The sequence below is a fragment of the Vigna unguiculata genome, chromosome 3 (assembly GCF_037176805.1).
Source record: "Vigna unguiculata cultivar grain cowpea cultivar isolate G323 ecotype 2 chromosome 3, ASM3717680v1, whole genome shotgun sequence".
NCBI classification, from domain to species: Eukaryota; Viridiplantae; Streptophyta; class Magnoliopsida; order Fabales; family Fabaceae; genus Vigna; species Vigna unguiculata.
In genome coordinates this window covers 24,208,806-24,236,797 of record NC_140794.1, presented here as the reverse complement: position 1 = coordinate 24,236,797, position 27,992 = coordinate 24,208,806, and the positions used below count along the sequence as shown (strand labels likewise).

Here is a 27,992-nt window from a genome sequence, read left to right as displayed (position 1 = left end):
TTGATATTCATATTTAAAATTTATATTATTATTGATTTTTTTAAATATTTAACATATTAATCAAATATTCTTTATAATATTTGATGATTTTATGTTTTATTATTATGAATTTTATTTTTTTTATTTTTTAAAAGTTAATTAATTAGTATTAAAATATTGAAATATCTAACTTCCTTAAATATGACATGAGATGCAACAATAATCTTTTACCAGTTAGTTGCGTATAAAAATAAGAATGATGATGAATATTCACTAAAAGAAAAAAGATAAATATGGAATAATAAATCTAGATACTTATAATTCCAACCTCCATATTCCTAAGTCTTGATTTTATATCCCTGCAATTTCCAAATCCTCAAATCTTAATCCATTCTAAATCCCTAATGATTTTGGAAACCTCCAAATGTCGATTAATTTGATAATCCTAATTTCGTTGTTGACGTCTTTCATCTTCTTGATGTCCCACCGAAGCATTGTTTTCAGGTACTCTCTTTGTCTTTGTCTTCCTCTTTCTCGTCTCAATCGTGAAACTTCTTTTTCTTTCTAGCATTCTCTCTATAGTTTTTTTATTTCCGCTATTGAAATTAATGGGTTAAGCATGTGGTGATTTGGTGCGTCCCACATTTGGCTTTGATACCGTCAAGAAAAGTGACAGTTGGGTAAACCTCAAGTCAGTAGAAGTGATTTTAAACTGTAGCTATGTACGCATGAGACGCAGTATCCTACTTGTTTCCTTGTGTGCAACGCTGAAACAGCTTTTGTGTTATATTATAATCAAATTAAAATTTGTTTAGCCCTTTCAGAAAACTAACTTTACTTTTACTCTTGGTATAATTAATAGTTTTCAAGTTAATTACTGCAATGTTCATCATGTTGCTAGCCTGAATTAATATCAGCTATATACTTAGTAAAGAAGAAACATATTGATGTGGATGATTGTCCACACAAGTTGTTGTTTCTATAGAATCTATGCTAAGATAAAAAAATTCCCTTAATCAGTTTATTCAATATTTGATTTCTTCAATCACGCCATATTTTATCATGGTTCCTGAGTCAATATTGTTTTCTCCAATGCTTGATGGTTAGATGACAGTATATAAGAATGTATGTATTACTTTTTTAACAGTCCAAATTCTCCTGAGTTTTTTTTTTTTTATTCATTGCTAACTTTTGTGGTTTTAGAAATTCAAGTCTTAAGGAGTGATATCGGTCAAGGAAGAAGCATTGAATAACTTGAAAGCCTTGGGGTCAGCTTCTGTAGGGGCTAAGCGTCCAATTTCACCTGTTCAGACATTGGTTGGGGGATATCTGCAGGAGTTGTTACGCCACTTTCCTAGTGGTAGGTGTAAACCGGTAAAATTTTCATATAACTACTCTGTATATCTCTTGTCCCTAAATCTCTTTTTTTTTTTTTTTTCTTCCTTTTGTGCAACATGATAGCTGAAAATTTGGAATTAGATACAAACCGGCTCATTTCACTAACATCAGCAACATAAAAAGTAGGAAGCATATACAAAATCTTGTTCCCTATGAGTCATTCTGCTTACATTATTAGTACTGTCACATTTATCCATTTGAATCTTCAGCAGTTCTATCATACTTTCATTGTTCTGATAAACATTCAATTACATTTTCAGTTATGATGAGTTTGGCAGTTTTGTAGCTTTTAACAAACTGCAATAAATATGCATTTTTAATTGATGGGGATAGTTATTGCGCTACTCCTTTCTAAGGTTTGCTGCAATTTAAGTTGTTGCTTCAGGTTGAGGTAACTATAACACTATATTCCTAGGATATGCTGGAGTTTTGTCAATCACATAAAATATACACTAATGTCGCTAGCTTTTGACATAGTAAAGGACATAGAGTAACCAAAAACAGGTACTCATGAGATTTGAAATCAATGTAGGGTTGAAAGGAACGGAAAACAAGCACAACCAAAGGTTTTGAGGAAGATATAGCATGATGTTTGGTTAAACAGGATAGTGTAAGGGGCCACAAAAATTGAAGGAGTAGTGGGGAGTCTTTGATTAGATACACTCTAGTGTGATTATTATGTTCGTATAACAGTCCTTTTCCAAGAGAAGCTTTAATATACTTTAATATACAAATGACAACATTTTAATGATATGCACATGGAGAATTAAGAAATTGACATACCACACAAATTGCCAGAGAAATGTCAAAGCGAGTGACTGTAAAATAGTTCAATTTCCCAATTATTCTTTTATTCTTCTCAAGATATGAGATTGAATCCCTCTCATTAGATAGGAGTTTGACATTGGAATCCATGGGTTAACTGACTTTGAATTCATTAACTCAATTTTCTCTGAAATACCTAATGCATACTTCCTTTGAGAAATAACAATTCCATTTTTGGATTATGCTACCTCAATCCCCCAAAAATATCTAAGTTTGCCAAGGTCTTTGATCTAAAAGTGGTTACAAAGGTGTTACTTTAACTATGAGATGTCACCATGATCATTGCCTATAAGTTCAATATCATCAACACATACTACTAGATAGATACTAAATGATCCACCTCACCCCGAGTCATACTAAATAGTTGAATAATAGTGCTAAAATTATCAAACCAAACCCTAGCTCTAGATACTATGTTGAAACAAAAGAGAAAGAGGCATAGGTTGAATTCCTAATGTATATATCACACATAGGTTTATTGATTTATAAATAGGAAAATACAATAGATGGACCTAAGCCCGTTACATCTACCATACACAAGTAAACACATTTTCCAAGAAAAGTATGACAATAAAAAATTGAATGATATATCCTACTGTGTTTCATTCTAGAAGTTTGAACAATGTGACTGAATTTTCCAAACCAAGCATGAGGAGATTGCTTGAGACCATATAGATATTCAAAAATTAAAACTGATCTTTGATTAATTAAACCCAAATACAACGAGAATATTCATCAATAAAAGTGATAAAATAACAAAACCCAAAGAATGATACTCGGCTTGGACCACTAATGTTGAAATGAATTATAGAAAAAAATAGAGTTGCGTTTTGATTCAGTTTTGTTTGGAAAAGAAGACTGAATATGGTTTCCTAACTAACATGACCTATATACCAAGACTTGGAATTTGCTAAGTTTGGGAATCATCCTTTTTAATTTTGATAAATGTGGATGACCCAAACAATCATATAGAAGTTTAGGAGATGGGGATGCTTAACAAGGCATTGACGGTCAAGTGCATACATAGTAAAGTCCCCTATATTCATGTCCTTCAGCAGTTAGTCGACTTGTACTATGCTTTTGAGAGAGGCAAGCTTTTGACAAACTAGTGAAACATTGTGCTTAGTTGTTGGACTTAAAAATGAGATATTTTGGATACTCTTCATTAGAAAAATGTGGTTCAACCTTATTAGATCGGAAGATTTTTGTTGTCTTGATAGGAAAATCATGTATGAATAAACATTTATTTTAAGTGTAGTCAATTCTCTTAAAAAAGGAACATTGGAGACATTTGTATGCACTTGAGTAAAGGAGGGCATATTGAAAGAAGAATTCACCAATAATTAGAATTACAACAACAATCTACACTCCACAACCAATACTTATTGTAAAAGACAACAACTATAGTGGAAGAAGAGAATGAGAGAGAGAGAGGAGATAAGAGTCTGTCAACCAAAGCTGAAACTGGAGAAACGAGGGTCAAAGCAGGATCAAGGAGGTCTGATGAGCCTTGAGGAGAAGAAATACAGTTGCTTCGGTGAGGGAAAGATGGTGTGGGACCTTCATGCACCGAGCTGTAGTGGATGGAGATGACACACGTGGCAAAGAATAAAGGGATGTGTCTAGGTGGGTGGAACGTTGCATGGTGAGACACATCAGAGTAAGGGAAAAGATAGTAGAAAGCATGAACGGTGGTGGATGCCGTTGACAGCAGCAGAGGACAAATATGGATGGTGGTGGTGGCCAACCACAAAACTAACAGTATCAACCTGTTTAGATACTAACTTAAGACTGAAAATATAATAGCTTGAGTGATCGATTATCTCTGAGCTGACTTTTGTTATTTATAGAAGAAAATTACATCAGGAACACAAAAGCTACTAGAAAAGGGCTATATCTAGGTAATTAATGCTAGTAAGTAAACAGCTCACAAGTACAACATATAGTAGTTTTCCGATACAACTACTAATTATCTATATTGAATACCTATTGTAACACTTGCATTAAAACTTGAAACAACCCATAGATTTAATCTCTCTTTTTTGTTTTTGTTTGATTCAGCTTGCATTCCATAGACGTAGTTGCTTTTACAAAGGTTAAAATTGAAATGGATGGTGAATGACAATTTATTTCATATCTTTAACTATATGTGATCAGTTAGTACATAATAATTAAATCTATGGGCTGCCTTTCCTCTCTGGCTCTTGAATGATGTGAATTAGCCAAATCATACATTCATGTGCTCCATGTGGTAACAAACATTGTTTCTAAAGCTAGCTTTCGTTGTAAAACTAAGCATGCAAGCAAGCTTTGTTTGATGTTGATGGACCTCATGTTGAAGTGCATTTCCCTGATGATAAACCAGGATAGGTGCATATGCTTGGGAGTCCTTTGATAGCAATGTATATGAACTCTGGAGTTTAAAACAATATTGTATTGCTGAAAAAAACTAGTGTAATGACTAGATTTACATTACAAGTTCTCCTTACATAAGGATTTCTTCTTGTATGGACTTTACCCCTCCAAAACAAAGTAAACAACAAATTGAGAATTTAACATCCCACTACAAGTCAGCAAAACCATATATATGGCTCTGTAATTGTCACATTCTAAAACATAACTGCCTAATAAAGAATTAACGCAACATAACTAGGATGCAGAACTGTAGCCGCCTACTGCAGAACGTGTCTTGTAAGAATGGAATTGCATATAGCTAGTGAATGGAATACTGTGGCAAGCCATGTCACTCCACTTCTTTCTGATCAAATCCATCTTGTTAGTGAATATCCTTATTGTGTTATGGGCCAGGAAATGGTTGTAGGTGAAGCTGACATGAAATTTCCCTCTTCCTAGAGCCTTTTTTACTTACCAACGTCTTCCAACACCAAATCCACACAATGTGCCGTAGTGTCCAAGAGAAAATTTTCCTGTTGTTCTGTAAATATTTACTTGAAACTAACTTAAATTAACTGAATGAGTAATAAAGTGTTAACAAATTTAACAATTTCTTATTCTTGCCATCTTGTCAGTGGCAAGCCTTGTCACTCCACCTCTTTGTGACCAATTCCATCTTGTTAGTGAATTTCCTGATTTTGTTATGGGCCAGTAAATGGTTGAAGGTGAAGCCCATGTGAAATTTCCCTCTTCTTAGGTCCTTTTGACACTTGGAATTTTACCAATATATTCTAATATCAAATCCACACAATGTGTGGTAGTGCCGAATAGAAAGTTTTCCTCTTGTTCTTTAAATATATACCTAAAACTAACTTAAATTAACTGAATGGGTAATAAAGTAATAAAAAATTTAACAGTTATACTTCTTTACCTGCCAAAACATAGTTGCTACTGTTGTGGTTCCCAAGTTCAACAAGATTTTGTTTTCTAATCTCTTAAACTGAAGAGTCCAAGAGTTCAAACATCTTCAACCATGTCTTCTAGTACCCAAAACCATCAACAAGAAAAAGGAACGTGATCTCCACATTCTTGTAGAAAAGAGGGAATGAAGCAGGAAGAAAGAGGCATTACTATGAAGTTTTGTAAAACCCTTATCAATCGAAAAGGCGTAAAGATAACAAAGTTTAAAAAATGATAGAACAAACTTGACTGATTCTTACGGGAGGACCTTTATTAGGTGGTCCACCATGCACCACAATTAAGAATCTTTACATGCATCTATGGTGCACAAAGTTTTTATATACCCTCCCCATCAAAACACCCTTGCTACCTCATCTGTGTTGTTCTCTACCCTGGATCATCACTGGGCATTATTTTTTATGGAAAGTCATTTTTTACCAAATCTCCCTCTTTGTTCTCTTCACAACTCTTTAATCTCTCCCTCTTTGCAAAAGTAACCAAGGGAGGTTGTTACCCTCTTTTCCATCCCACATTCCTAGCCAAACTAGTAACCACCTTTTATACAATCCTACACTATGAAGCAAACATGGACAAAGACACGAGTATATGATTAAATTGTAAAAATATAGGACATGGACACAATGATATATATATATATATATATATATATATATATATATATATATATATATATATATATATATATGGGTTAATTATGTTTTTCGTCCCTCAAGTATTGTGCGATTTTGTTTTTAGTCCCCCAACTAATGTTTGCTCCAATTTGGTCCCTCATGTTTTGAAACTATCGGAAATGGTCCTCATTTTTGGACGCCGTTAATTGTGTTTGTCACCTGGCAAACGGACTGTCATATCTGGATCCCGTTTTAAGTTGTGTAATAAATTTTATGTTTTGTGCACGTGTTAATTAAAGATGAAGAGAATGAAATAAAAGAGGGGTTGGGAGAAGTTTGAAACCCTAAAATTTAAAATTTAGAATTGGGGTTTCGTGGTGGTAAGTTGAAACACAATCTTCTTCTTATCAATCAACTCGAAGCGACAAACATCTCAGGCTTCAATTCGCCTCCTCTGATAAAAACACACCAACCACATGAGAATCTACAATGAGAATCTATTTTCACCTTCCATGTTCTCTCCCCAACTTGCAGGGTCACTTCATTTGAATGAAGAATATCATGGTGTTTGAAGAAAATCCTTGGAAGATTCTATATAATGCACAAAAAAAGTTTGCATTTCTAAAATTCGATTCTAATTAATCCTACCACAGTATGTAAATCCATAGGTTTGATGCAGACACCGAAGTAATTCTCTAACTCCCTCTCATTGCATTCAGGAATTGAATGATCTAAAACAACAACAAAAAACATATCAAAAGGGGAAGTAATATGAAGAAACATAGCATGTTACAGTTGTAACTAGTAAGCACTATTTCAGAAATGTCAATAACCTGAAAACTTAGGAGAACTTGATTCTTATGTGTCTCTAAAAATTATAACTTTGAATGAAAGTCTTGGTTTCTTGATTTTCTCAAAAACACATACATCCCGTAGTTCCAAGTTATGATCTTCTACAAAACTCTTCCACCCAGTAGTAAGATTTATTTGGTTACTGCTTTTATTCCAAGAAAAATGAACACACCAAGATCCGCTTTTAGAAGTTCGAAGAGTAACACAGGCTTTCAAATTGGGACACTTCCTCACCACCACGAAGCCCCAATTCTGAATTTTAAATTTTAGGGTTTCAAACTTCTCCCAACCCCTCTTTTATTTCGTTCTCTTCATCTTTAATTAACACGTGCACAAAACATAAAATTTATTACACAGTTTAAAATGGGATTCAGATGTGGCAGTCCATTTGCCAAGTGTCAAACACAACTAACGGCGTCCAAAAATAAGGACCATTTCCGATCATTTCAAAATATAAGGGACCAAATTGGAGCAAACGTTAGTTGGGGGCCTAAAAACAAAATCGCACGATACTTGAGGGACGAAAAACATAATTAACCTTATATATATATATATATATATATATTAAAATGTACTTATTATATTTCAGAATCTAAAAAAAAACAAAGAGAAACACTTACAAAAAAAGTGTAACAATAGAAAAATTAATTTAAATCATAATGTTTGACTCTCATATTTGTTCATCCTCATTGAAAAGTACAATTTCTAATTCTAAATCATCAAGAGATAAGATAGCAATCTCAAGAATTCCATTGTCATCCAATGAAAAATCATCTTTTGCAATATCCTACAATTTAGTTTCTTTTTCTTTGTATTTTGAGGAGTTTCTTGAGAGAAGACCAAGATTACTATGGAAAAATACTAAATCCTGCACCCTTTTAGGTGTCAACTTATTTCTTTTCAAAGAATATACTGAAATTCCTTTCACAGCAAGATGAAGAACATGAATGTCCAAGTAGTTTAAGAGCTATATTTTGGAGTGTTGGTGCATGAGATCCATGAACAATCTCCACCATGATTTTTGCATCCATTTTACCTCTATCTTGTAAAGAGTCAACATTTGCAAAATCTTTCCTTCCATTTGTAAAGTTTGCACACTCTATATTTACTTGTCTCCTTAGACCTGCATCATCAAAGTACTTCTTAAAACATTTCTTCCTTTCATTAGTAAGTTTCACATCTTGATGTGGGGCATGTCTTTTTGAATCCTCATTTAACATTTATAACTATAATATCTACAATATTAAAAGTACATAAATGTAAATTAACATAATATTATAAATTTAAGATATTAAAAATAAAATGTATACGATAAAATATAATAATAAAATAATTTAACGATAAATTACCTTGGATTTAAAGAATGAGCAAGACAATGAAGAGAAGTGCTACTCTTAGGCCAACGATCAATTAATATTAAGTTTATTGCCCCATAAAAGGATGAATGTTCAACTTCTGTCTTTCTTTCATGTTGGTATATGATCTTTCTCTCATTTTGAATCATTGAAACTCACATTTCACATACTAAGTGAAGAGTAGCCATATCCATATTTGTTTTCTTGAGAACATCATAAATAGGGTTAGTAAAAGAAAGTATATAATCAACCTTCATCCACTAATTATCGGTCAATATAGTTTCTCTCACAAATTGTGCACATTCCACATTATCCGATTTGTGTGAAGACCATTCATCACTAATAACCATATCTTGGAGTTTCTTTTTTTTTTTTCAAACTTCTAAACCTTTTTAGCATGACAATGGTTGAAGCAAATTTTATGGAAGCAACAGAAAGCAACTTCAATGAGTTGAAGTTATTGAACATTGATAATTTCATAGAGTGCCCCACAATAAAGTTTTTAATAAATGTAGCATCATCAATAATTTTTGCGATCCAAGAACATTCTTACTAAGTATCACTATTTTTTTCAGTACTTTTTGCTACACAAATATTTTTCAATGCAAGAGTCAAGGTATTCAATACATAAGGAATTTAGTGGATTGAAGGAAATTTTAATCCTATGATCATACCTGCAACCTTACATACAACTGCAATATCAATTATAATTTGTAACACATATTTCGGTCCAACTTTCATAATTTCATCTCTCATGTGTTTAGCAATAAAGTCTTTATCCTTTATCCTACTAGATCCATATATTGACCTAAAAAACATTGGTCTACTCCGTGATGGCCATAAAATTTATAAGTTGCCTTCTTTGAGGATGACTCCACCCATCACTAATATTTGTCATGTCTTTCTGATTCCATGAGTTTCATATAGGTTACAAAAGATTTTGTACATGACTTCTTTCTTTTGAAAGTAAATGACCTTTAAATTTATTATATGTTGGTGGTACATATCGACTATGATTAGAAGTATTGGTAGCGTAAGAAAATACACTCTTATAATAAGGACTTGCTAGATGAAATGGTAGTCTTGAAGAATAAACTATCCTTGTAGTTTCACAATCTAGAGTATCTCTAGCTTGAATATTGAAAGAAGATTCTAAAGGATCTTTGAGTTTTGGGTTAACACCACTGTTTGTGTGTTTTCCTTCTTCAGATACAAGTGGTAGAGGGACATTTTTTTCCTTTGCATTTTCTATTTTCAATGTTGCTTCATTGTCTAATCTTTTAAGCTCAACAAGTTTTGAAGGGGCCATGTTTGAATAAATTATAAATCCTCTTTTGTAATTTTTAACATATGAGCTCTCACTCAAGTGTAAGATCTATTAAATGAAAAATCACACCCGACTGGATTTGATCATATTATTTCATTAATGGAAATAATATGATCAAGTGCAATTTATGTGATTTTTCTTTTAATGGATCTTACAATCGAGTGAAAGCTCATTTGTTAAAAATTACAGGAAGAGTTAGAATTCGTTGAGTTTAAAATATTAGACAATAAAGCAACATTGAAAATAAAAAATTTAAAGTGTTAGTAGTGAACTTTAAGCCTAATTCCACCTCACAAAACCGGCTTGTAAGGTGAGGTGTGCATCCCACTTATATATCATGCCCTAGGTATATACATCTCGTGCGTAAGACTAGACATTAATGGGTGAGACTTTTTAACCGAGCTCTGATACCATGTTAGAAGCGGAGTTTAAATCTAACTCAACCCCAAAAAACCGGTTTGTAAGGTGAGGTTTACATCCCACTTATATACTATGAAATTGTCTTATCTCTAGTCAATGTGAGACTTTCAACACAAAGGAAATAAAAGGTCCCTTCACCACATGTATATGTTGTTAACCCAAAACTCAAAGGTCCTTTAGAAGTTTCTTTCAAAAAAGCTAGAGATATTTTTGATTGTGAGACTGTGATGATGTTTTATTATTCAGGACTACCATTTCATTTGGCAAGAAGTCCTTATTATTGAAGTGCATTCTCTTACCCTGGCAATACTTCTAATCTTAGTGGATATGTACCACCAAGATATAATAAATTGAGAGGCCATTTACTTTTAAAAGAAAGAAGTGACGTTGATAATCTTTTGCAAAATATATGAAACTCATGGAATCAAAAAGACATGACAATAATTGTAATGAGTGAAGTGATCTTCAAAGAAGACCTCTTATAAATTTTATGGTTATCATGTAGAGTGGACTAATGTTTTAGAGGTCAATAGATGGATATGTTGGGATAAAAGACAAAGATTTCATTACTAAACACATGAGAGATTTAATTGTGGAGGTTAGACTGAAAAATGTGGTTTAAATTATAATTGATAATGCAGTTGTAAGGCAACATGTATGACCATAGAACTAAAATTTCCTTCCATCTAATGGACTCCTTCTGTAGTGCATACCTTGAATCTTGTATTGAAAAATATTTGTGAAGCAAAAAATAGTGATACTTATGAAGAATGTTCTTGGATCACACAAATTGATGATGATGCTACATTTATTAAAAACTTTATTGTGAGACACTCTATGAGATTATAATGGTCAATAACTTCAACTCATTGAAGTTGCTTTATGTTGCTCTAACAAAATTTGCTTCAACCATTGTCATGTTGAAAAGGTTTAGAAGTTTGAAAAAAAAGAAAAAAGACTCCAAGATATGGTTATTAGTGATGAATGGTCTTCATACAAAGAGGATAATGCGGTATGTGCACAATTTGTGAGAGAAACTTTATTGACTAATAATTAGTGGATGAAGGTTGATTATATATTTGCTTTTACTGCCCCTATTTATGATGTTCTCAAGAAAAAATATATCGATATGGCTACTCTTCACTTAGTATATGAAATGTAGGGTTCAATGATTCAAAATGTGAGAAAAATCATATACCAACATGAAAGAAAGACAAAAATTGAACATTCATCCCTTTTCTGGGCAATAAACTTAATATTAATTGATTGTTGGTCTAAGTGTAGCACATCTCTTCATTGTCTTGCTCATTCTTTAAATATAAGGTAATGATATTGTTAAATTATTTTATGATTATATTTTATTGTACACATTTTATTTATAATATCTTGTTAGTTTATGTATTTTTAATATTGTAGATATTATAGTCATGAATGTTAAGAGGTACTTTGATGATGTGGATATTAAGAGACAAGTAAATATAGAGTATGCAAACTTTTCAAATGGAAGGAAAGATTTTGTAGATGTTGACTCTTAACGAGATAGACGTAAAATAGATGCAAAAATCATGGTGGAGATTGTTCATGGATCTCATGTACTAACACTCCAAAAGATAGCTCTTAAACTACTTGGACAACCATGTTCTTCATCTTGTTGTGAAAAGAATTTGAGTATATTCTTTGAAAAGAAATAAGTTGACACCTAACATGGTGGGATGATTTAGTATTTTTCTGGAGTAATCTTGGTCTTCTCTCAAGAAACATCCTCAAAATACAAAGAGGAAACTAAAATGTGGGATATTGCAGTAGATGATTTTTCATTGGATGACAATGGAATTCTTGCAAGCTTATCTCATAATGGACCAGAATTAGAAGTTGTATTTTTCAACGAAGATGAAGAAATATGAAAGTCAAACATTATGATTCACATAAGATTTTCTTTTGTAGGACTTCTTTTATAAAGGTTTCTCTTTATTATTTTTAAATTATGAAGTATGATTAGTATATATATCGCCGTGTCCATATACTATATTTTTGCAATTTGGTTGTATCCCGTGTCCTTATCGTTTCAGTGTCTGTGCTTCAGGTGTGATTCTTCTGAAGATGCTTATGTAAATTTGTAGAGTAATTTCTTATAACAGAGTCATATAGGATGTCTGTGCTTCGTAGGGTGTGATTCTTCTGAAGATGCTTATGTAAATTTATAGAGTAATTTCTTATAAAACAGAGTCGAAGACCTATACGAGGATTCACAAAGATTTTGTTTCCTTGTTTTATTTATTTTCTTTTAATTAAAATATATTCAAGGTTTTTGATTTTGTTATTTTTTTAATCAAATTTGATTCGTGTGTCCTAGTTTGTCTTCTCTGGCATGTCCCAGCGTGTCAAGGAGCAGGGTCGCATCATCTTCGGCGTGTCCAAGAGCACAGCTGTGTCTTGGCCAAAAAAATGTGTCCGACGTGGTGTCGTGCACACCTTCGTCGCACATCCGTATTTGCGATGCGCTTCCAATGCGGAGACGCCTCTTTTGAGCCGTGTCGGAGCTACACAAATCCCACATCCTGAATAAAGTAACAACTTTGTTGTTGTTGTTCGGTAATTTCCACACCATAACGCATAAAGTTAATTGGAACAAAGTGTCAAAAACATCATGGCAGTGACACCATGACTTGATTCTGTTATGGTTACTGCTACTTGCACAATTGCGGAATGGGTCATGTTGCTGTATCTTTTCATTCAAGTTAGAGATGCAAGGGTCCTTCCGAAAACTATTTTCCTTTTAGCAATTGTTAGTGACCCAACCGTGGAGAGGGAGTGAGATTCAGGGGTGAAGAAGGGGAATGAGAGGGAGATATATAGCGGGAAAATGGTATCAATCGTTGAAAATTGCCTTTGGTGATGGTGCATGGTGCCAATTAAGAAAGGGAAACAAGTCGAATGTGATGCTAAACAATAACAGGAGATTGCTCAACACTGAAAAGCTAATTTTTAAGAACAACAATTGTAACGTCCCATTTAATTTAATACGTAAAATTAAAGGACACGTCACACATAGATAAATCGACAATGCAGTCCTGGGGTTCATAACGTCACCCCTACAAAATCAGGCACACCACGATGCCAACAAAAGCAGGATAAGCAGTTTGACTAAGAGTTTACAAATCCGGTAACAACAAATACAGGGGCCATAGCCCTAAAGAAACATGAAAGAAAGACGTTCGAATTCTAGCCCGGATGGCTAAGCTGCTGGATCACCACTCCCTTGCTGACCACGAGGACCTCGCCCATCTGCTCCCATCAACCAAGTTGATGATCATCGCAAGAAGAACAGCCACATACATCACAAACATGCAACAAAACGGGTAAGCTAGAGCCAGTCAACATATTCAACATGCAATCAAATGTATTTTTACTATCTCATCCACATAGCAACCAAACAGGTTATGACTCTTCATTCAATACACTACGACTCGACTCGACTCATCCGGATACGTATAACTGGGTCGGATTCAGCGGATGCTTGCACTTGTGTGGGTACCCCTGCTCGAACCTGAGTTGCTCGATCCTGAGCCATGTATTACCAGTGTTGCAATGAAACAAATCTCTCCCACCACAAGGTTAGCCCTTAGTGAGTTTCAGGCCTCCTGCTACTCCCACCACAAGAGTCAGTCCGCTCTAAGTGAGACTAACTGACTCCTCGGAGCGTCAGGATGCAACCTTACCTTGAATCCTTACCTAGTTATACAGATGGGGCACCACCATGAACACCCACTAGCAGGGGCCATGGAATTACGTCCCGACCACTGAAGCGCGACCCCGGAGGTCTCACCTAGAGACCCCCAAGGAATTACACGCTGACACGGACCAACATTCATAATTCATCGATAAGAGAATATTAAATCATGTTTTTCAATCCCATATCCACCCTTGGAATTAACATCCTCATATGCATCACCTCTCAAGTCCATACCTCTGATCATCACCACCCCAATGAGTCTGGGGTCTCATCTCATATTAATCATGTATCCCTTTAGTTCCAACGCATTCATTCATTTCACACGTTAAGTCTCATACCAACCCATTCATTCACAATTCATGAATCATGCCAGAAATATATCTCATACTCCATTATATACACGTCCATCATCACACAATCATACCCAATCAAAACAGATCACTCGGGAAACATCAAACGTCCAAATTATAGCACAGTCTCGCCCAACATCTCACTCAGGCTGAGGGGTCTCGCTCAGGCGAGACGTGCTCGCTCAGGCGAGACGTGCTCGCTCAGGCGAGCCTCCCCCTCGCCTAGGCGAGAGCGCCAAAAACAAGGGCATGGGCAACACGGGATCTCGTTTAAGCGAGATCCCTCTCGCTTGGGCGAGTTGCCTGCTCGCTCAAAAGTTGAGCGAGCCGCCCGGGCGACGTTTCGCGCAAAAAACTTAGGCGAGCTCCCTGTTTCATCTCGCCTAGGCGAGATTGACTCGCTTGGGCGAGATTTACAGGTCTCGTCACTGTTCTTCACTGTAACAGTCATGCATATCCAATCAACCAGGCATAACAAGCATTTAATCACACCAAAACGAAGGATTCATTCATGAAATCATTAACTCACTCAAGAACAGCCAAGACAACACCTAAAATACTGGAACCCTAACTTCCCGTACCTGGAAAAGGGTTCGCACAGACCTCGACATTGGGCCCCGAAGCACAGCAGTTCGGGAGACGGATCAGGAACTGGTGGAACAGTGGCACAAAAGGAAGAACAGAGTCATCAACCAACATTAAACAGTGGAATACGAAGAAGGGAGGCGAAGACGGTATGTTTTAGGGTCACTTAGTCGTGCAGGAAGTAGGACTTGAGCTTTGAGCTAGCTCGAGGAGGACCTCAGGGCAACCCTAGCAGAGCTCTAGCGGTACGAAGGGGCGGAGCGACGGCTGGTTCAGAAAGGGAAAACACAGACCTCCCATTAGGGCAACGTAGCAGGGTTTATATACACTGGGCCAACCCTTAGGCCCACTTAGGGGCAGCCCACTAACTTTAGGGCAGGAATAAAATGGGGCCTTACAACAATCAGGTCCAATATTAGTATGAAGCCTTTTACTCCAAGGTTTCTGAAAAGTTTGTATGTGCTCTTGTTACATGTGCTTACGTTACTGACTTTATTCAGGAGAAATTCCAGTTAGTATTAGTAACTTTTGAGCCAGAAGGGTTTCCTGCCAAACAGCATGTGCCAGAGAGACAATTTATTATCTTCAATATAGGTAACTTTTTTGCTTAGAATATTAATAATTGATCTGATTGTGACGTCCTAAGCTTCATTACAAGTTTTAACCCTTCAGTTTATGATATTTTTTAGATTATTGGAACCGATTTCACTCCAGTATTAGGATTATTTCCATTATTTGCTAATATTCTGTATTCTCTTCTGTTGATGCGGCAGTATGTGATGAACTATTATTTGGCTTACCCCACGAAGCTTGGTGGGTGGTGGCATTGGCAGTACTTGGTCTTGGAATTGCATTCATCTTGCCTTCTTTTCTTCCATCGTCTTTGCTACCAAAGAACCATGTCCCAATGACAGATCATCATGTCTCCAAAACTTCTTGATAAGCCTGCATATGGTGTGGTGTTGTTTGCTTTGATGATAGAATTTTGAAAGCCCCCTTTGGCTTCAAATTTTCCATGTTTTCTAAATTATGATCCATCAGCCATTTTTGTGTCTAAATGCAAGAGAACTTTAGAATTTATATATTGTCACACATTTATATATTGTCCCACAGAAAATAAGTGATTTTGTTAGTTACTTACGTGTAACTACATGACCTCTTTTCATATATGATAAAATGTGATGATGAATTTTAAATGATCCTTATACTATTAATAAGGATCATTTAATCTGATGATGAATTTTAAAATATTATTATCTAATAAAGGGATATTGTATAGTATTACTTTTGTTTGGTGTAACTTATACTGTTGTAATTTGACCTCTCTGCCCCTCTCTATATAATAAAATAAGAATAATAATAAAATGTTTTTGACTTCATAACAAATTTAGAACATATTTTTGGTTCATAGTCTTTTAATTAAATTGAATTTATTGAACAATGATATCTTATCCATTTTAGTGCTTTATTTAAATGGTTATAATTTATGACTAATCTTACCGTCCATCCCTCTTAATCAAAGAGATTCATAACATAAAATCCATAACAACTAAACAAGCTTGGAAGGTCTAATTAATATTCTCGTCAATAATCTTTAAACAAGTTGAGAAGGATAATATATATATATATATATATATATATATATATATATATATATATATATATATATATATATATATAACATGTAAATCTAAATCGAGTCAACTGGTTTTCAATTTGACCGTGCAAATACAACTAAATCAACCTAAATTAAATGTATTTCTGATTTAATAATCTTTTGAATATGATTCACATATTCCAAATTCCAATCAATCGGTCTAACAGACCGCTGTTGAAGAATGATAATAAGGGGTTACATATTAATTTACTCAAATTTAACAAATTTTGAATGTAATTTAGTTATTTTTATTAAAATTGTAACTCTTGTAAACTAAACTAAACTCAAACTCATTCCACGTTTAAGGATGTTCAAGTGGTTAAGTTTCATACAAAACTAATTTGAGAGAAAGTGTGTTGGTGTTGGCCACCCACAATTAACCCACCATTAATATTATGTTAATTGTTTAACAGTTTGACATTATAAAATTTCAAACAAAAAAAGCATCGAAATTCAAACAAATACTATTTAATTACTCCCAAGACCATGATTAGGATGAAAATATTTATAGATTTCATCCAAGATTTTAAATGAAAGGGGCATTGTCATCTTATTGCACATAAATTAAGAATATTGCATATCCAATAGTCAAAAAAGAACAAATGATGTTTCCATGCATTTTATTATATATTCATGCACTTGCTTAATTTGAATTTTCTATTGTTGAAGTGAGTAACTTCACATTATATTCCTTTCACTAAAGACAATGTGGCCTTGACATGCACTGAGTCGATTTTTGGATGGTTTAAAAGTTTTGGAGACGGAAAACAAATTTAAGAATGAAATTTTTTTATTTGTTATAAAATTATTTGTTAAAATATATTATAAATATTTAAAATTTAATTTGGAAAAAATTTTCTTGAGTTTTTATCAGTTTGGGTCTTAATACTGTCCTGGGTCAATCATCCGGTTAACGTTGGAGTGAAAGATTATAATGTGTAGCAAGATAAATATAAAGGCTAATTTTTTGTCTAAAATATCTCTAGAATTGAAACAATGGTGATTAAATAGTGAATGAAAAGTAATTCCTTTGTTCAACACAATAAATACTATAAATAAGAGTTTCTGGCTTATTGTCCAACAAAAGATGATACTTACATGCAAACAATATAAAAAATTGAAAGCTATGAGGTAGATACAATTGCTTATGTAAAATTTGAAATATAGATATAGTAGAATCGTTTTTTCTCATATAAGTTGTAAGTGAAAAGATTCTCTAATGCTCTTCTATGAACTTACATCATGAACTTACATTTCTTTTGCTAGGTTTGCATCATTGTCGACTAATTGTTTAAAATTTGACTTCGTATATTTTTATTTTTTTGTTTAGACCTATAAAATTGAAGTTACTTTTAAAAAGTTAATTTTTAAAATTTATATTTTGGTATAACTCTTTTGAATTCATTTTTTGAAAAAAACCAACTTTATTTGCATTAATATTTTAGTGAGTAATTTAATTTGAATTGTAATTCAAAATTATTATTTTTGTCTAACTTTATATTTAAAGATTTGTTTTTGAAAAATTTTATTTAAATATTTTAAAAATAAAATATAAATATATTTGCAAGTATCCATTAGTATCCATGGGTATAAAAGAACTTGTAGGTAATCTTTTTATGGATACCAAACAAGAAATGAGATGGTTGACAAAAAAACATTTCTTAAGGGATATCCGTATCTGACTCGACTGGTTGTCATCCCTAATTGCCACTGCGTGAGAAAAAGATGATGAGTAAGAATCTTTTTTCCGTTTACCCTATATATGTTATATACTCTTCATTTAACATAATAAATTATGCATGCAACATAATCTGTTATGTTGAGATGCAAGATAATACACATAATCAATTATATAATTGATTATGTGCCTCAGCATAATAGGTTATGCATGCGACCATAATGTGTTATGTTGGACTAATATGCATTAATTTTTTGTGAAAACTTCGTGCACCTGATTTCACAATTTTATTTATGGAATTTTTTTAAAATTTGTTGATGTGTTGTAAATTGTAGGGTGTTTTAGTAGTGTTTCTAGGTTGATTATTATAGAGTTGATAAGGTAGACATCTTCTTGGATAATTAAAGAGTGGATAAGGCCAAAATTCCTTTGAATTGAGTCAAAAGTGGATAGGAAAAAGATCCTCTTCGATATCCAGTATAAGATTGAGGCCAATATCCTCTAAGTCTTGTAATTGTTTTGTTTTTTGGATATAGGATGATGATCTGAACCAGTATAAATTTGTATTTTTCCTTTATCTGTATCATATATTGCGATTTTAATTATTGTACCAATCAGAATTCAAGAAAGGTACATTGTACTTTTTATAGTTTTAAACTTTTGAAGCAGTGAACCTTATTTTGTAAAAGTTTTAAAACCAATTTACCTCCTTCATGGTTTAACAAACCCTTCCTCTTTTTCTATCCATTAGTATTAGAACTGGTTTTTGAAAGTTATGCAAAACAAAGATCCTATTTTACAACTAAATCTACTTTTTAGGAGGTTGAAAAAATAAAACAACCTTTGGGGATAACTTCTTAGGTTGGAAGGATAGAATGAATTATTTTCCTGTATCTATTGCTTATAAGGATTAGAATAGTATTGTGTCTAACAATTTGTATGATGAAGAAAAAGCTGAAATGGAAGCAACGACAAAAGATAACGTCTTTTCTACATTAACTATGGATATATGCATGAAAAGTATATCTTGTAGAAGTGCTAAGGAGATGTAGGCGAATTTGAAAAATATATATTGAGATAAAAAAAATTGATGCTGCAAAAAACACCATACAATAATTGCAACTATGGAGGAAACCTACTACAAAGTGAAAGATATCACAAAAAATTTATCACTTAAAACTAACTATTTAGTGTGGCTTGATAGTAGTGGCTCAAGCAATATGACTAGAGTTGAGTCTATAACTTATAATGATAACAAAAAATATAAGAGTCTTGAATCCATAAGCATAAGGATTATTGACTGAGTTTCAATCAAGGATGAACAACCAATTGAAGGATTGATATAAAATCAATAAATTGACAAAGGTTCAAAGGTAACATTTGAATGACAATACTGCAAAATTTTTCAATTTGCTTCTAATAAAGATGCTTTATTTAGAAAGAATGTTGTGTGATGTGGCTCTATAAGAAGTGGGGATGAGTAGCCTGTATAAAAATTAAAACAATTTCCATGCACACAAAAGTATGAAAGTAAAAGTGTAGGGAGAGAAAAACACACAAATGGTTTATACTAGTTCACCTCACCATTGAGGCTACATCTAGTCTCTTAAGCAACCTACTTAAGATATTGAAGAAATGGGCCAATTGTTGATATTGATGAAAAGCCCCAAAATTTCTAAATAAGTTCATGTTAGGTATCATTACCATTACATGAAAATTTTATTAAAAAAGAAAAAAAGGAAAAGGAAAGAGAAACATGGGAGGACCACACCAAAACTATGATAAAATTACATTACACATATAGCCAAAAATACCTATTATGAAAAAAAAAAGTCATGATTTCCCTCACAAAAAATTCTATACTTTTAACTCCATATACCATGAAAGAGCCAAATTCCTCAGAATATTAAAAAAATTATTATTAGTCAATCTTCTCACACTCTAAAAATTGTCTTTAATTTTTAGAGGTTTTTTTGCTTTGGAAGATTTAATATAACTTTCTTTGGCCTACCCCTATAAGGTTTCTTTATAGTTTGAACTTGCTTATCAACTTCTTTAGTATTAGAATCTTCTTCCTTATCAAGCATATTAGCTCATTTAAAAGCTATTTTCCATGCCTCTAAAAAATGAGTCTCCTTAGATGTCAAAGGATTAGGATATGTCATTGAACTACTATGAGTTTAATCTAATTGTTTTAAACTATGCAAATTATTCACAACGGGAGTGACATCCTCCAAAGCAGGCATATTAGCCAAAGAATTAGATTCCACTCGCACACCACCATATAGATTCTTATCAAGAGAACATTCATTCACAACAAAAATATAACAAGTTGCACCTCCACCACAGGCTTTACTACAGGTTCCACCATAGGCTCATCATAGGCTCTATCAGAGACTCAGTTACTATAAGATCCGCTAAATTGAATTAATTAAATAAATAATTAATAAATGCGGGTAATGGGAGCCTTTATGTCATTTAATTCTGACAAGTATAATGTGGAAAAGTACTAGCTCAAATGGTTGAGAGTACTTAATTGTATGAGAGGACTTGAGTTTGAGTCCTATGTATGCCTTTTATATGCTATTTAATCTATAATTATTTTAATTATGTAATTGTTTTATATAATATGTTGGTTGTGGAGCGTGGTATTATATTCTTAAATGAGTAAGAATTATCATGAAACATTAATTGGTTGAATGGTTATGTATTGGTTTGACATTATGGTTATGGGTTCGAACCTTGGTAAATCTAAATTAAACTTCCTTTTTGCTAAAATTAGTTTTGACATGAAGGTGAAAGGGTAGAGAAAATCCTAGCTGAATGAGCAGCCAAGGGAGGATGGAAAAACAGTCCATAATGAGGTTTTCTGTGCTGCCATTGTTGAGCATTGTGAGAGGTGCGAATTCAGAGAGTGTACTGTGATAATTGAGTGAAAAGGATAGCTAAAGTGGGAAAGCAACGGGCGTCCAATCTTTGAACAAAGAAGAAGCCAAGAACCTTCAACTTTAGCTAAGGAATCCAGGTTAGGGTAGCTTTACGTGTTAATTTTATGTTCAAGTCTGATTGGCATGCTAAATATAGTATGATTATGCTGGAAATTATTTTATTCCGTTTAAGTTAGTGTTTCTGGAAATTTCCAGAAACTGTCTAGTCGGCGACGAACTGCCGCCAGACGACTCTTCCTTTTTCTAGGCCATTTTGGGTTCCTACAGAGGAACCGCTTGCCAAATATAGTGTCAAATAGTCTGTTTAACCAACTTTGACCCGTCCTTACCCAGTGTTGACTGATTGACCATTTTTGACTCTTTGACTGTCCATTGAGAAACAGACATGTGGCAGTGCACTTTCTCTCTCCAGAATTAGGGTTTCCCAGGTATTTCTTCCATGGTTGACGACTGCTGTGATGGTGGTTGATTGGACTGTCGCAGGTGGTTTACGATGACTCCAAATGCACTTCCGATTAGGCTCACGGCGAACAACGTGGTGGTGGTTTAGTCTGGATCAAATGGTGCAGATGCGCAAAAATGATGCCAGCCCCATGGTTGGTAGCGGCTGTTGGAGGTTTCACATTTTTCTCTCGCTGCGCGTGGTCACACTGCTGCGTTTTAGGTGCACGAACGCAGGTTCGAATTGGTGCAGATCTGTGAAGGTTGAGACTCGCGTGCAGATTCATGATCTTGCTTCGTCTCCTCGTACGCATGATAGCAACGTGAGCATAGGGAGAAAAATGGAGGTGACGGTGGCGTTGCCGTAAAGGTGTCAAGTGTAAGACCCATTAAATTTAAATAATTAAATAAATAATTATTTAATAAATGCGGGTAGGAGAAGCCTTTATGACATTAAATGCTAACCTTCATGATGTGGAAAAGTACTAGCTCAAGTGGTTGAGAGTACTTAAATGTGTGAGAGGAGATTGATATCAAGTTGGGAAGGAGATTGGAAGAAGTCAAGGAGAGACTCATTGCTAAGGATTTGGAAGTGTAGGAATTCTCAAAATTTGGCAAGAAAATCCAAGTTAGGGGAGTTCTATTGCATGTTTTAATTCTGCTATCATATGAAGATGTGTTTTGGGTCATGCTCTAAGTGTAGAACCTTTCAATTCTCGTTTTGTTCGCGTTTCCTGGATTTTTTCAGAAACCGCTTGGCGACACATGAACTGCCGCCAGGCGGCACATGTGTTTGCACCCAGTTTCTTGGGTTTTCAAACGATCCGCCTGGCGGCTGAAAGTGACCCGCTAGGCGATGTATTCATTGTTGCTGTTTTTCTTGTTCTGGTTGATTTGTCGGTGGCGTGGTGATGTTTGAAATGAATTGTTATTGTATGTGTATATTTGGTCTGATGAGATTGATCCTTAATCATTCAAATGAGTGGAATTTCATGGATTATTGTATGAAATCAGGATTAGGGTTCACGTTGGGAAACTGGGAAATAAATAGGTTGTATCATACCTATGATTAGTGAATTGTTTTATAGAATTTATGTCAATATGAATACAGTATGAATTCTGCCATATACGAGCCTGTGAAATCGTGTTTCTATGAAGGTGGGTACTGGAATTGGGAATGTTTGGGGTGCGTTTTAGTGCAGGAAAAATTTGGACAGAACCAGATATGCATGCACCGCCTGGCGGTGCATGAACTACCGCCAGGCAGCTTGTTAGTACAGTCTGTTTTGGTGGTTTTGTATGGGTTTTGTGTCATTAGGAATTTAATTAGCGAATTATTATGTGTATGACTAAAATTAAGCAGGTAAGGAGAATCTAATATAAAAGAGACTAGGGGAGTTTAAAATGAATGAAAGTGGTGAAGTGTGATATAGGATAGTGGCTGTCTCTGAATGTTTGGTTGCAGGGGATAAGTTAAATTCAGAATGTATGCTAATTTGGTAAGAGTGATATGGATTGGTGTGTTAGGATATGGATAGTGCAATTTTTCCCTAGACATGGGTTTTGTGTGGTTATGGTTCATTATTAAATGTGTAATATTGACCAAATTATGGTGACATGAGTCCATATAAATATTAGATTTTGTGATCATAAGACTGAGAGTAATTGGAGTGCTTGTGACATGTTTAAAGTGGCAAATGAAGGAGAGTATGTGTGCATGATAATAAATGATTTGATGGTATGCCTAAATGGGTGTGATGTAATCTAGTTATAGATTTATGACTGGAAAACTATACTGGTGCCATGATTTTAAGTGTTGTATGTTTGGGGTCCTTTGGGATCTGTTTAAAGTGCCTAAAACCAGTAGCATTGCGCTACTGGTATGGCGTCAAGCGGCGTGGAGCGAGCCACCATGCAGTAGGGTCTCAAAACAATGGAAGTGGCCACTGTCATCACGAGGCACCTGGTGGCAGGGAGGCGTCCGCTAGGCGGTGACGGAGCAGTGAGGCTCCTGTATTGCGCTTGGCGCCTGGCGGTGTGAGATGCCCGCCAAGCGATCTGGAGCCAGATTTCGCCTAGCCGCGCGAGAGGCGCGCCAGGCGGTTTTGGTGCAGTGTTGATGCGCAAGGAGGATTTTTACACGACTTTAGGTGATCTTCATGATGCGATACTTTGGTTGGGGGCCCAGTTACGAGTGCATCTTGTATTGGGGTAACACGTGGCCACTCTAGGTTGTAGCCTGGTGGTTTAGGAAGTCCAATGGAGTGTGCGAGTTGTGGCTCGTACGATGAGATTTCAGATGATTTCCCTCTTCAGTGCATTTGATAGAGTTTTGGTAGTCTGGGAACAACTACGAACTTAGGTTCGTTTTGGGGAGGTCCACTTGGTGTCGCGGTGAGATGACGTGGCAAAGTTATTCCCACGTATGGACTATCAGGTGGTGGTCTGTAGTCGGAGGGGCGAGTAGACACTCGTGCAGCAAAGATTGATCATTGATCTCACCTAAAGGGTATAGAAACGATAGACGACTAATGCAAGTGTTAGAAGTGAGGAACTAAGGAAAAAGGGAAAAATACTAACTTGGGTTATAATATTTGGGTAATATATTCATTATGTTATTTGTTTGGTTTATTTAAATGAGCTCATCCTATCTGTGTGTGTTTGGCGATGATCATGTAACTTATTACATGGGAGCAGATGTTGATGCAAGTGAGCAAACAGATGCATAGAGATGGAGTGGGGGATTACTATGGGACAATTTACTAAGTTTTTATGGAATTTCTTTTGTAACGATTTGTTTGGATGTTTTGGATTTGTAAAGATTGAACACTATGGTTTTAATTACTATTGAAGCGACTTTTGAAGTTTTAATTTCTCGCGTTTTGGTAAAGTGTTGATAATAAATGAGGTAGTTTTTATTGAAATTTATTTATTTTATTTTAATAAGTAATTTTCGGATAGGACGTTACATCAAGCATGGTGCAACGGCGATGGCATGACAGGAAGAGGCGAGTTGCAGCAGCATTTGCGTTGGCTGCTGCAGGTCTCACGAGCAGTCTTGGTGCAGTAGTGGTGGTTCCGACGTGAGCGCGACGATGGTGGCAACTTGATGAACGGAGTGGACGAGGCAAAGTACAGGTGTGGATGTGGTGGTTTCGTGTGGTGGACGGCGTCGAGCATAACAGTTTCGTGCGAGAAGATGGTGGCAACATTGGTGCAGGTGCTACCGAAGGTGCTGGACTGTTCCGACGAGTTACAGGCACAAAATATGCAGGTCTCGCGAGCTCGAGTGGTGTGGCAATGGAGGTTCCGACAACGTGATGATTGGAGAAGATGGAGGCGTGAAGAAGAAGAAAAGAGGTTCGTTTTGAGCTGCAGTAGATGACATAGATGATGACGCAACGAAAAAGGGGTGAGTTGCAATGGTGGTCGGACGTTGTGGTGGCTGTCGTGGAGGGTGGCGGCTGCGACATGGTAATGGTGAGAGAGAAGGAAGATTAGGGTTAGGGTTTTTGATTGTGTGAAGAAGAGAAGGTGATGAGGTGTCAAGTTTTAATTGGTTATTTTAGTGAGTGGAGGAATGCCACGTGGCATGATCTGATTGAGTGCAGTTTAAGTGGTAGGAGGGGTTCAAATTAATAAAAAGTAGGGGTAGAACATATTTAGATGACAAGAGGGGTGTGTAAAATAAAAACTGGAGGTGCAATTAGCTCCTGAAATATTCCTTCCAGAATTAGAGGGCCCAATGGCAGGAGGGGTGTGTAAAAATGAAAATTAGGGGTGCATTTAGCTCCTGAATTATTCCTCTCCAGAAATTCTAATTTTGGACCTATTTTGTAACTTGAAATATTCCAAATTCACACTCTTAAGAACCTAAATTAGATTCAAGTTGCATTATTAAACGTTAGAATATCCAATAATATATTATACAACTAAAATCAATTCTTAAGTGCAAAAATGATATTAAATCCCCAAAAGTTAAACACTTAATGAGGGCAAAAGTTCGAACTCATCACACCCTCTAGGCGGCTTGGAAGTGGAACGTGTCTGGCGTCTCGTGAGTAGCGCCAGGCGATATTGCTGCAGCAGAATCATGTTTTGCTCGTTTTGATGTACGTGGTCTACAAGGCTTCTAGGATATCTTAAAGGTCGGCTTGTTGGTGTTCCTTAAGTGGTGGCTCGGAACATATCCCTTGAGTTGTGGCTCGGGATGGCGGATTACGAGGATCTCTTGAGTTATGGCTTAGGTTGGCGAGTGTTGCCGATGTGAGTGTCCACGTAGCGACGTGTACGAATGGGTCCAGTTAGATAATCCTCCTCAATAATTAACTGATGAGTTTGGTAGTCTTGGGACGTTACAAATGTTATTTGTATTGGAAACTCCACCTAACGAGTTTGAGTTACATTATATCGTAATAAAGTTTTAATTTTCCTCTGTTTTTGGGAATATAAGTTATAATAAATGAAGTTTTATTATTTATTTCTTTATTCTATTATTTAAATCCGTAATATCCGGTCGAGATGTTACAGTTACAGGCTCCACCAGAGGCATTACCACTTGAGCTAAGGAGTCCTTAGTCTTATCTTATGCACCAATCACCTTTGGAAAATAATGTTGTTGTATTTTTGTGCCAATTGTTTTCTCCCCAACAAAAATAACATTGACATCCTATTGTAATCATTTATAATTAGACATGATGTTTTGATGATCAAATGTTATCAAACAGTCTGATAAATGACAAAGCTACATTTTGTGAGATTCATAAAATCACTCAGCTATAATAACAACACATGTTTAAAGGTTCATATAATATATTCACATAGCACTTAGAGTGTTTGTTATCATTAAAATTGTTAAATGGTTTACATGGATTGGACCATCTGATAGGGTTCTCAAAATTAGATGTATCGTCTTAAGAATAAATGTTTTTAACTAGTTATTTTTGTCCATCCAAAGTTTGTAAAAGATTTTTTTTTCTAATTACTCTTCTTGATACCCTATTAACGATATATAGTGTAATTTTGAGGGTTTCTACCTAGAGTGGCTAATTATACCCCTAATGTGTCTTCAAGTGTTTTATTTCATCCATCAACTACACAATTCATAGTGGACGTACTTGACCTAGTCTATTATGGGACGATATCACCTATCTTTTTAGGAATTTAACAATTGCTCTTAGTCATTTTCACTTGAATCATCAAATACCAAAGTATTTACCATCATGTGATTGTAAAATTTTAATTCTTATGAAAAACATATCAAAATACACGAAAAAACGATTGTGTTAGTTTTTAAATGGTTGAAATGCCAAGAAGAAGGGGGGTTTGAATTGGCTAGGTAAAAATTTAGGCTATATTTAAAGGCTAAAAACCACCTTTGATTGAATCAATTCGATCACCAAGTTAGAATGCAAAAGCTATTGGACAATATACTTTCAATCGGTCAAAACACAGAGTTAATCGATTGATTTTACTAGACAAATTTTGTACTGGTATAATCAACCGATTAAAATAGAAAAACAGTCGACTGAAATATTGGGAAAAATGCAAAAATGCAGATTTGAGTTTTAAACCAGGAACAATGCACAAGAATGATCAAGACAAGTTCTAATTGATTATGCAAACATGCTCAATGATGCATATGTCATGAAAACACACAAGAACATGAAAAAGATGATTTAAACTCAAGTTCTTTAAATTTTAAATGATTATGCAAGAGAGAAAAGTTATAGAAAAGCTTGGTTCACAAGATTTTTATACTGGTTCATTCAAACCTGAGCTATATCCAGTTTGTCAAGGCAACCCAAGCCTGACTTGCACTATTTCAAGAGATTTACAAATTTTTACACTCTTACACTTTCAAAATAAGCAAAAACCACACACAAGACTCTTGAATCACACAAGAACCACACCAACACAGCAAGAACCCTCTTGCAGACCTGAAAAACCACTAGGCACACACATAAAGCTTGAGAAAGATCAAACCTTAGTGGTAGCACAACCCAACCTACCACAAACCACCTTCTCCAAGCTTCAAACACAAGCCAAAAGCACCAAGAATTGATCCAAGATCAATCTTCAACAGTTGCAGTCTGAATGATCACGAAAGAGAGAGTTTTTCCAAGTTTCCAGAACAATTTCACGCTAAAAAATGATCAAGTTGTCTCTCTTTTGATAATAACAAATCTTATAGTTAAACTGTTACGAATCTCAACAGGTTGATTTCCAAATCAATCGGTTGATTTCACTTGACTTAAGTGAAATCAGTCGATTAAAAAATAAATCAACTGATTGAATAAGTCACAGTTTAAGACTACTGCAGCCAACCTTTTAACCTGTTGAAAAACCATTCAACAGATTAAAAGAGATATTTTAAATTGTTGAAAAACCATTCAACAGATTAAAAAACACAAGACCAAATACATCAAATTAATGCTACAAGGTCTACAATATGAATT

At 34.8% G+C, this 27,992-nt stretch overlaps 1 long non-coding RNA gene and 1 other non-coding gene across 5 annotated transcripts; both read left to right on the top strand.

Moving 5' to 3' along the window:
- The first annotated feature begins 273 nt into the window (after window positions 1-273).
- Window positions 274-15,957, top strand: LOC114175896 (uncharacterized). Of its 4 annotated transcripts, none has more exons than XR_014993972.1 (4): window positions 274-483; window positions 1,183-1,339; window positions 15,311-15,404; window positions 15,584-15,957. It is a non-coding gene; the product is annotated as an uncharacterized LOC114175896 (long non-coding RNA). The 4 variants fall into 4 exon arrangements; XR_014993971.1 differs by having other exon boundaries at window positions 1,183-1,353; XR_003602939.2 differs by lacking the exon at window positions 15,311-15,404.
- On the top strand, window positions 4,406-4,507 carry LOC114180008 (small nucleolar RNA snoR127). The gene has a single exon (XR_003603586.1). It is a non-coding gene; the product is annotated as a small nucleolar RNA snoR127 (small nucleolar RNA).
- Window positions 15,958-27,992: the final 12,035 nt, after the last annotated feature.